Source organism: Ostrinia nubilalis, chromosome 14 (genome assembly GCF_963855985.1).
Source record: "Ostrinia nubilalis chromosome 14, ilOstNubi1.1, whole genome shotgun sequence".
Classification (NCBI taxonomy): Eukaryota; Metazoa; Arthropoda; class Insecta; order Lepidoptera; family Crambidae; genus Ostrinia; species Ostrinia nubilalis.
Genome location: NC_087101.1, coordinates 11134828 through 11146119, shown reverse-complemented (window position 1 = coordinate 11146119; position 11292 = coordinate 11134828).

Genomic DNA, 11292 nt, shown 5'->3' with positions numbered 1-11292 from the left:
TTATGGTACAAAACCTAAGTCCTAACCTAACCTAAATCTAACTCTTGACCTAACCAAAACCTAAGTCTTAACGTAACCTAACTTAGAACTTGTGTTCTGTGTGTTTGATTATAAATACTGGTTATACAAAATACCGTCAAAATGTTAATAATAAATAAGACTTAATTACTGCTAGATTATTCATTTTTATGTAAGTTATAAATTGTTGTATCTGGTTGGAAAAGAGGCTGACAAAGGTGACTGAGTTTCTTCCGCCACTTCTTCTCAGCACCAGCCCATGATGTCCCGAAGTGGTGGTAGGGCAAGCTATATTTGGGACGTGTATAAATGCCCTGGAAAAGGGCTTTATACTGAATAAACTATTTAAATTTGAAATTGGATTTTTAATTTGGAACTTATTAAATTACAGTATTATAGTCCTATATATTTCTATGGTATAATACGATATGATAGGAACATAGCATAAAGTATTTATGCTAGATTTTGCTTACTATTATTCTTCTTTTTGTGGTAACTTTATTAATTAAAGAATCTGCTTTAATACATTAATATTTCCTAATTTACAAATGACTAATGCCCAAAAATCTAACACAGGCATGTTCTACGGACAAAATATGATCATGAGTCACATTTCAGTTGCCATGGTAACCGTTTGGCTCAAATTTCAGAACGTTTTGACCCGCCACGACACCACAACAAAGACTGATTGAGAATAAAATTATGAAGATTGCTCTATTAAAATTCACGCTGGCTGTGCTGATAGTCAAAACAATTTAATAAATGTCTGGCCACTGCTGTAAATAACAATTTGACACCATTCCACAATAATTCGAAATCACAACTTTTTTTAAAATACACTTCATTATGATCTTAAAAACTTAATTTTAATTTTAAATTACCAGTAAATTAATAATTTTGGTTACATTTTCAACCGACTTCAAAAAAGGAGGAGGTTCTCAATTCGACCCGTATGTTTTTAATTGAAAAAGTAGTTTAATTGAGTTGACTAAATTGTGACGTCATTTGTTTGTCATTGCCAAAAATTTAAGGGAGAGTCTCGTTTTGACAGTTTTAAAAAGTACGTCAATTGATTGGTGGTGTCAAATAGTCTATTATCGCTTAGTTCAGACATCAGATCAAGATAAATACTAGCATCTTATTTAGCTGTACTAAGCTCCTATTTTGCAACAACAATGTATAAGTAGTTTGATTTATTTTCAACTGTACTTCGCCTTTACATTCAAGATAAAGTAAACGATTCAATCATCTTTTTCTCGATCATTTACATAAATAAACTTGTGCTTTATTTGTTTGCTTTATTTCGATGGGGTTAATGCTCTGTTTTGAATGTTTTAGGGTAGGTATATTGGACTTGACTGTAAACAGGAAACTTTTCTCAACTGAAAAGTTGTTGTAAGTTAACCCGAACTAAGATATTATACAGTATCGCAGTGATTTAACACAACAAAGCATCCGAACGAAATGTCAGCCACTTAGCTCACTTATCTCGCGAGCATGAGCAGGCCTAGTACATACTCGCGTTCATGTCATAGATAAATAAATACATAGGTACATACACACACAACCTGTTTAAAAGAGCACAAAATTCTGACCTTATTGAACTTCTAAATTAATTTTAGAACAAGGATTACCATTACGTTTCACTGGACTAGGTGAATTTCACGAACGTTGACGAAATAAAATATATTTTAAAACCAAGTCTAAAGTTACATAAATACAAAATCATAATTACAAAAAAATTAAAAAGCATTAACCTCATCCTTAATTAAATTGGTAAGGCTGATGTGGTTTTAATCTCCCTAATTAAATCAGAAAAACAGATTAACTTTGAAAACAATTTGAAAAATGTTAAGCACTCTTACTTTTTTAAGGGATTTCAATTAGTTTAAGATTAACCAACACGTGACTCTATCTTCGCTTGGTTCTTATTGCTAGAGAAAAAGAAAACTTACCTTATTATCACTACACTCTAGAATACTAATTAACTACAATACATTACTACTGGAACAATAGATAAATAAACTATTCATTCAAGTTTTTATGAACTTGTTTACTTCTTGAACCCTGTAGTAAATAAAAAGTTAAGTACAAAATCGTCTTAATCACCTTTTAATAAAACGTTTTTCGGCTCTATATTTTGCCACCATGCAAAAAATACACTTAATAATAAAAAAAAAGAAAACATTCCAACCTATTTTAGAATCTCCTCCTTTTTGAAGTCGGTTAATGATAACAAAGGCTGAATTCGAATGTCGCGAAACAAAGTTTTAATTACGTTACGTGACTTGTAGCCACTTATTTCTTTATTCAATTTTAGTCTTAATATTCATATGAGTTGAGTCAGGCATGCATTTTAAGTATGAAAGTTCTCAAACAAAGTTCTTTGAAATTGTTATGTTACAAATAAGAATGAACGCTCTGTTGTGATATTCATTTTGTGACAACATAGTTTAAAATGTTGGTGTGGTTTTTGAAACAAGAGTTACCTACTTATTATACGATTCGAAATGTCTGTCATGGGTGAAAGTTTGTTTTACAGTTTTTGGAATTAAGTTAACACAATAAATCATTTACTTTATCAATGTTTACGCTACATTTTGAGAGCCAGCAGTTATGCCTTAAGTTTGGTAATTCATAAAATGCTGTCAACTCTACCTACAGCTGACAGTAAATAAATAGGAAAATGACACTTATCTTAGTTAGTAAGTGTACCTACAAATCATAATAAATCAAGTAGATACCTACTAAACATATTTTCTTCAATCACAACGCATTTTTTCGAAATAGTGAACATCTGATCAGAGAATATCTAGAGAATCTAGTAACGCCACGTTTGATTTATGATCACTCTACTTAATAATAAATCTCTGCCGTAACTACTCTATCAATGACATCCGAAATATGACTGTCGTGAAATCCTATTTCGTGAATCATGGAATAAAGTATTCGCGGTATTCAAATCTAATAAGCCCCAGGCTGATAAATAGCCTTATCAGTATCGACAGATACATAATACTGTCACGATCAGGGTGTTATGGATATGTGACCGTAACCGAAACTTTCGGATATCCGAAATAAAAAATATCCGTATCATAACCAATTCAAAAGTTTTGGATGTAGGCAAAGTCAAACATGAGCCTTTGCCATGAGGTGAAAGTTTTTTTTGAGACCAAAGGAGCGTGACAGTTGCCAAAGAAATCTCTTCTGTATCCGTTCTATTCGTAATAAATGAACCGTGTTGAATAACTATTGCAATTTGCATTCTATAGCACAGATAACCGTAATCTTAACCAAATTAAATTTCGGATATCCGAAATAAAAAAATATCCGTATCATAACCGAAACCGATATATCTGTAATCGTATCCATAACCAAAACTACATATCCATAACATCCCTAGTCTGGATGGTGCTTTTTAAGCATCTGTCAAATACACTTGCTCTACTAGGATATCACGTTCCGATCGCCTCAAAGCAGTGTACCTGTTTACCTTTGAAACTAATCCGAGTTGAAAGATTTGAATTGAATTAGCGTCCTTTGAAAAGTTTCTAGAGGACACTAAACAAGTTTGTTAGAAGGGTATAATTATATTACCTACATTATTTAGATTTTTATACTGGGAAGTCTCATGACAAAACAATTCGTACTTCATAGTTTTTTGGTTTTTTCACCAGTAGAGCCTGCTGTCCTTATTCTAGATCTTCAGTTTTTTAATATTCTTTATAAAAAAATACTTTCACCGATGTTTTCTACACTAATATTATAAAGAGGAAAACTTTGTTTGTTTGCTTGGTTGTAATGAATAGGCTCAAAAACTACTGGACCGTTTTTAAAAAATCTTTCACCATTCGAAAGCTATATTATCCACGAGTAACATAGGCTACATTTTATTTTGGAAATAATGTGTAGTCCACGCGGGCGAAGCCGCTATAGTCAATATTTCTCTCAACTTCTATATCAATCATGGTATTCCAAATCAATCACCGAAGCTTATCAATCTTGATAAATTGCAAAATGAAAGAGGTTCATATCGGTAAAAGCAGCGATTTCAGCGACATTTATTCAGAACAATGAGTATTATAAAGGAATCGCACTATTACCAATATTATGCTAAGAGCTTTTAAATTGATTACTTTTACAAATGTATTTTTTTTTTTTATAAATGATCTTTTGTTATGCCTTGCAAAAGGTGCTATTGGATTACTCCAGTTGCAAGACGGTGTGCTATTTTTTGGATATAAGTTGGATTACATTTCTATTTGTTGAATTCTTTTAGGTGATTTACAATATAGGTGATGAATTTTTGAAAGCTTTTGATGGTCTCTTCTTTTTTAATTAAATCTGTAAGATTGTATGGTTCGACATTGAGCATGGAGGAAGTAATTTCGTGATTTTGTCGTTGTATTACAAATCGGGGACATTGTGTTAATAGGTGCTTCCACGTTTGAGAGGTTTGGTCGTCGCAGGGATAATTCTCATCGGCGACGATGTGAAAGCGGTGCAAATATGATTTGTGATAACCGTGTTTGGTTAACACTTGGGTCATAGCAAAATTTGGCCGAACGGTCTTAGTGAACTCCTGCAAGCTGTTATATGTAGGCAGAAGAGATCGTGTATGGACACAGGTGTTGGGGTCCATATAAAGATTTTCGGCCGAGTCGTTTCCTTTTTGTTTGTTTTTAAATTTGACTATACTAATAGGTGCTTCTATAAAGTCGGGCACTTTATGCATGGTGGAAGCAGCTTTTGCCGCCGAGTCTGCCTCTTCATTACCCTCGAATCCAGCGTGGGCTTTGATCCACGCGAATTCGACGGTGTATCCAGATGAACGGCCTTGATGAAGTAGCCGGTGGATTTTTACAGTGAAGCGGTTATAGCTGCTTCCATTTTGCAACTCAGTAAGACCAGACTTGCTGTCCGAGACTATGAGGACTTGTGAGAGCTTGTGGTCAATAATGTGTTTACAGGCCATTTCAATTGCTAGCATTTCCGCCTGGAATACTGAGCAGTCGCTGTGAAGCTTAAACTTCCTGGTTACAAATGTATTAGGTAATTGCAATATGTATAAACCTTTTTGTTTTAAATCCGGATAAGGTTCCAAGAAAAAATTTGGAAAAATTGATTGAAACAAACGCGATGTTTTATTTACGAATATTTTATACAGTGTGAGTCACGTTAAAGTGTACATATGAAAATAGATGAAACTAGACCTATTTTAATCGACAAAAAAGAGGTCAAAAAATTTTTGAGATTTTTTTTAAATTTTTTATAGAATTTTTTTTCTTCCAATTACTTATTGTAAAGAAAACGTAATAACTTTTAAATTAAGCGGTATATCCTGATAAAATAAAAACAGTAATAATGCTAAATAACAGGCGATACTAAAAAAATACATAAAATACACAAAAAAGGCCAACAAATAATAAAAAATGATACTTTTTGAAAAAAATCTGCTCTTAAATTCGTGTTTTTTTGGTTATTTGTTAAATTTCTCCAAAAAATGCCCGTATAATAGGTGGTTTTTATTACTTTGTATTATTCTCTATCATATTACCTTTGTAAAACCAAAAATCGCATGTCTCTATCCCTATCACAACATTTGCTATGATCGTTTGAACAAAGGCCTGCCACAACATTATTCTCCGCTACAGGTAGAGACAATTTTAATTTTAACTAAAATGCTTATTTTACTTCGAAATTTTTGTTTTTATTTGAAATCTAACTTGTCTGTATCAAAATTACAAATCTAGAGCCATTTTCAGTTTCGTTGTTAACGAATCGTTGAATGGCGCGCCCGGAGAGGCTTAGTTCAAACGATCATTGCAAACGTTGTGAGAGGGATAGAGACATGCGATTTTTGGTTTTACGAAGGTAATACGATAGAAAATAATACAAAGTAATAAAAACCACCGGTTATAGGGGCATTTTTTGGAGAAATTTATCAAATAACCAAAAAAACACGAATTTAAAAGCAGATTTTTCTCAAAAAGTATCATTTTTTATTATTTGTTGGCCTTTTTTGTGTATTTTATGGATTTTTTTAGTATCGCCTGTTATTTAGAATTATTATTGTTTTTATTTTATCAGGATATACCGCTTAGTTTAAAAGTTATTACGTTTTCTTTACAATAAGTAATTGGAAGAAAAAAATTCTATAAAAAATTTAAAAAAATCTCAAAAAATTTTTTACCTCTTTTTTGTCGATAAAAATAGGTCTAGTTTCATCTATTTTCATATGTACACTTTAACGTGACTCACACTGTATTATAGACTAAAAGCTGGTGAACGCCAGACCTACGTCATTTTATAAAAGCTGAAAGTTTGTCAGCGTATGTTCCCAATATAGGATAGAATGTTGGTGAATCATGAAGTTTGGGTCATCGTGACTTTGGAAGCTATCCTAAAAAAACTGTCTGGCAAGGAGTTGGGACTGTCAAAACCGTCTGGCTGATGAGGAAACTACTTCTAACATCTATGTCCCTTGTTAAATTTAGATGAAAGCATTTGGGTGTTTTGCAGGTATCAATCGTATCGATTGCTTACGTAGAACGGAACTTTAACCACAATCCCATGTTGGAATTACCAAAGCGTGACCCACATCGAAACGGTGGACATATGCCAATGTGTTTTCCGAATTATCTACGAAAATACCTATAAGTGGGTAACTTTAATTGGCTAGCTAATAGAAATTCCACTAATAGTATTTTATGAATGTGAAAGTTTATGAGGATGGTTAAAAGAATGAAATCACACAACAACTACTGAACGGATTTTGATGAAACTCTGCAACTTTTTATACAATCTAGATGTGCCCGCGACTTTTTCCTTACCTATAGGTGATAGGTAGGTAGCTAGGGGTATAAAAATAGTTTACGTTCTATTTTCAGACCTACACACAAACATGAATCAGTCAACCTGTTCGGAGGAGTTTTGTTACAAACACTGTGACACGAGATTATTTTTTATAATTAGATTGATTTACGGTATTACAAAAATGTAATCGTTGGTTCACGCCGGGTAAAGCCATAAGCAAAAGCTAGTAATAAATAATAAATAAACAGTCAACAAAGCTAAATTGTTTACTCTGTAAATTATTCTATTGACACAAATCCTTGCTTAAATACGTACACTAGTTGGTTCCAGTGAGCTAATATTGGTTTAATTAATAAGGACTCAGTAGAATGACTGAATAATATTGACTAATAATTGTAGTAATTTAGTATTCAGCAGTAATTACGATCCAAGAATAACTTGAGTTCTTGGGAATAGAACTAGCCAGACATTTGGATATACCCAGCTATGTTAATAAATTGTATTTTTTCCTCTAAGTACTCTGTTCTATTAAAATAAAGTTATTTCTTGTATGTGCCACAGTCCGGTGTTCTTCTCGTCTTAAAACAATATTTTGGTCATAAATAACTGAGTGTGAATCTCACAAGGCTAGTTGCCTTAAAATAACTTTTAGTCCGTCAATTATATAACAATATCAAAAAATATTGGACACGTATATTTTTATTTGTTAGACAAACAAGTAATTACGAAGTTATGCAGGTGCGTTGAAGTTCCGCGTAACGTCAGAAAGTGCTACACTTTAATGCAGTTCTTGACGTCATGGGTGTCTTCTTATGAACTTTGGCGCGCTTTCTCTTTACATTTTCATAAGTTTTAAAAAGTAAAAAATGCGTTTCGAGTATTTTTTGATAATATGTTAACTGACGGACTGAATCAAATTCTTGCTCTTTTACCCAGGAAACATCCCTATTGGCGATATCTGTCCGTGAGCGTTGTCCATATTTGCGTTTCCGGAGCGCACTTTGTATGTAGATTGTCTTCTGCTCCTATCTATTTTGTGACTTAACCTAGAATATTTAACGTTCAACAAATAACGATTACCGCGATAAATGGCTGGCATCGGCAGTTGCAAACAGATACCTCTCAGGGTTTCCTTGAATTCTTAATGTCTTCGCTTTTATAAATTTCGACGCCGCATTGGAACGCGTTCACACGAAAATCGTGGCGGAAAGGACACCTTAGTGTAAATGTGTTTCTATAAACCTTTTGTCCGGGAGTATTTACGTGTTAGGGACACCAATTTGTTCTTTTTCCCGTTAGTTTTCTTTCATCCAAACTGGTGCACGTGGTTCGCTGTTTTCTAGTTTGAGAGAAAATATTTCAATCATCTTTCAGCTTAAGAATAATTTGACGTCTAGACAGTTTCCTAATAGAAATTCGCAGAAAAGCTAAAACCAAAATTGATGAATCTGGAGACAGAACAATCAGATCTTAATTATACATTTTCTTTTAATTTACATTCAATCTCTTGAAATATTGCCGGAATATGAAAGTAGGTACATACAATAGGTTCTAAAGAGTATTGATTGTGGAAACATGGTGAAGATTTTGGGCTCTAGATATTTTATTCCTTGCTTTTTAAAATTATATCAGAAAAGAGATTACTGTACATTATGTACACATTTCCTAACTCCTTGGAGTGAAGATTGCAAGGAAATGTGTAGCAAATATCTGAAAAAATGCAATCTGTGATTCAAGCTGCTTGCAAATCATCCCACTCAATCCACCGACTATCTCAAGATAGATAGCCAGGTATACTATAAATAAGATAATAAAGTTCTGTGATTGGTTCGTGTCTCACCCTGTGCGTCCACGTGCACTGTGAGACCTCATAGTAATGCTCGTGAATACTGGCGTTAGTCTACTCCTGCCTCAGATCATAGATGATCTGAGACTCCTGCCTATTATGATAGCAACTATCAGAGTAGGTACTCATAGCTGGGTGAAAAAAGTTTGAAACCGTGCTTTGTGCCGATCTCTGCGAAAGACTTATTCGGTAATGGACTGCCGTAAGCCGAAATGGTGATATGACTTGCTACGAAGCGTAAAGCGAGAACATCCCTTAATTGGCACTCAGTTATTCCCGGCAGCTGGAAACAATGTTATTTCTTTTGTATCGCATACGTAAATAAATATATTATTATGAAGGTTAGTCGATCGTCCACCGATGCGAACACACCCTTGGGCACTCACAATCACTCAAATGGGCCGCTCCGCGCCACTGAATATCTCACATTGATACGGGGAAGAAAACGATTCGCATTTTCAGATTTTCAGTCACAATTCACTTAGGCCCAGTTTGAAACCGGTTTGAAATGGTCGCGTCATGTGTGGTCTCTCAACGGAATCTATGGCAAAACTTAGATGTACCTAACTCAAAAGTAATTAAAAGTTGCACTTTCGTTGCAATTGCGTTTCACCGTGTGTTCTGGGCCTTACATTTCGCATAACGCCGAAAATTTTGTTTATTGCAACATTAACGAGAACTTCTTGGAAAATGAAGTCTGGAATTCAAAAACATTACGGAGAACAATAAAATACTCCTTGCTATAGAACAATAGCGCTGCGAGTTTCTTTGACTTCGCCTGGAATAAAATTCTGGAAGAACGTACACTTTTAATTCACTTGGAGCCACAAAACTCTTTTAATTTCCGTGTCAACGGAGGCTAAACTAAAACATTTTTATTTTAGTTTTAGTGCTCTTGTTTTCGGAGCTAATCCCCTAAAGCCAAGTTTTTTATTTTCACACAAAGCCCAGCGATTCCGACTGATTGAAGCGATGAGTCTAGCAAAGTCTGACGTATTACCACCGTAAAAGTTCCAGCCTCACTGCAATAGGGATTATAGGAAAAATTACGGGAAAGTATGTAATCCCCTTGTTCAAAGGAACGCTTTGAGTATAATTTAAATTATTTCTAAGGATTACAGAAGTATGTTTAAAGTCATTTAACGTTCGACTCGTTTTGCCCTGTTTCACTTTGTTCGTACTTGTTATTCATTAAGTTAATATAGCGCAAGCGATATCATTGCTTGGCATTGGAAATAGTAATGAGATGAATAAAGTAGATTGAGATTTATAAAATACGAAGAAGAAGATACTATTGCTAGAAATAAAAACTGTGGAACACAAAACATCCAGACAAGATGTTTCGTCTAAAAATCGAATCCTTAACCTTTAGCGACTGAAAATCTCAAAGTGAGAAGCCTGGTATAAATCTTGAAATTCCTAACTACAAAACAAAAAGTTTCGAGTTTCATTTCTGCTTGAGACGAATGTTTATGGTGATGAACATAAGTATTAGGGTCATGTTTAGTTTTGGTTAAGGTATCTAGCCTCAATAGTAGAGACTGAATTTTGGAGGGAGGTAAGGACGAATAAAACAAGTTGTACAAGTAAAATTATGATGCTGATTTGTACCTACACAATTTTATGACGAGCTTTTTACAAACAAGACATAAATACAAAATCTATACTTATAATAAATCTGTAGAGAGGTCAATTCTGTACATGAAATATATTTTCAAAATAACTATTAGGGGGTGATTAGTGATCGATACTGATGCCAAAAATGCAATCAGTAAAATTTTTGTCTGTCTGTCTGTCTGTCTGTCTGTCTGTCTGTCTGTCTGTCTGTATGTTCCTTATAGAAACAAAAACTACTCGACGGATTTTAACGAAACTTGGTACAATTATTCTTCATACTCCTGGGCAGGTTATAGGATACTTAGGAATTCCCACGGGAACGGGCATTAGCGGGAAAATCCTTTTTTATGAAAAACTAAACCGCTTAAGTTAGACGCTTGAAATTTGGCGAGCAGGTACCTTAGTAAACTTAAAGCTTAGTTATAACAGGATATTGCAAAATTCCTACGGGAACGGGAATAGGCAAGAAAAAACATTTGTATGAAAAAATCTAAGCCACGTAAGATAGACGCTTGAAATTTGGCATGACAGGATATTGCAAAATTCTCACGGGAACGGGAGTTAGCGGGAAAAAACATTTGTATGAAAAAATCTAAACCGCGTAAGTTAAACGCTTAAAATTTGGCATGCAGGTACCTTAGTAAACTTAAAGCTTAGTTACAACAGGATATTGCAAAATTCCCACGGGAACTGGAATTAGCGGGAAATTCCTTTTGTATGACTGACTCACTGACATACCCACGCACAGCCTAAACGGCTAAACGTAGGCACTTGAAATATATAAGGGACGTAGCTTAGGTACCGTAGAGGTGCACTAAGAAAGGAATTCCTGAAATTCCCACAGGAACAGGAATTACCGGGAAAATCCTTTTGTATGAAAAATCTAAACCGCTTAAGTTAGACGCTTGAAATTTGGCATGCAGGTCCCTTAGTAAACTTAAAGCTTAGTTACAACAGGATATTGCGAAATCCCAACGGGAACAGGAGTTAGCGGG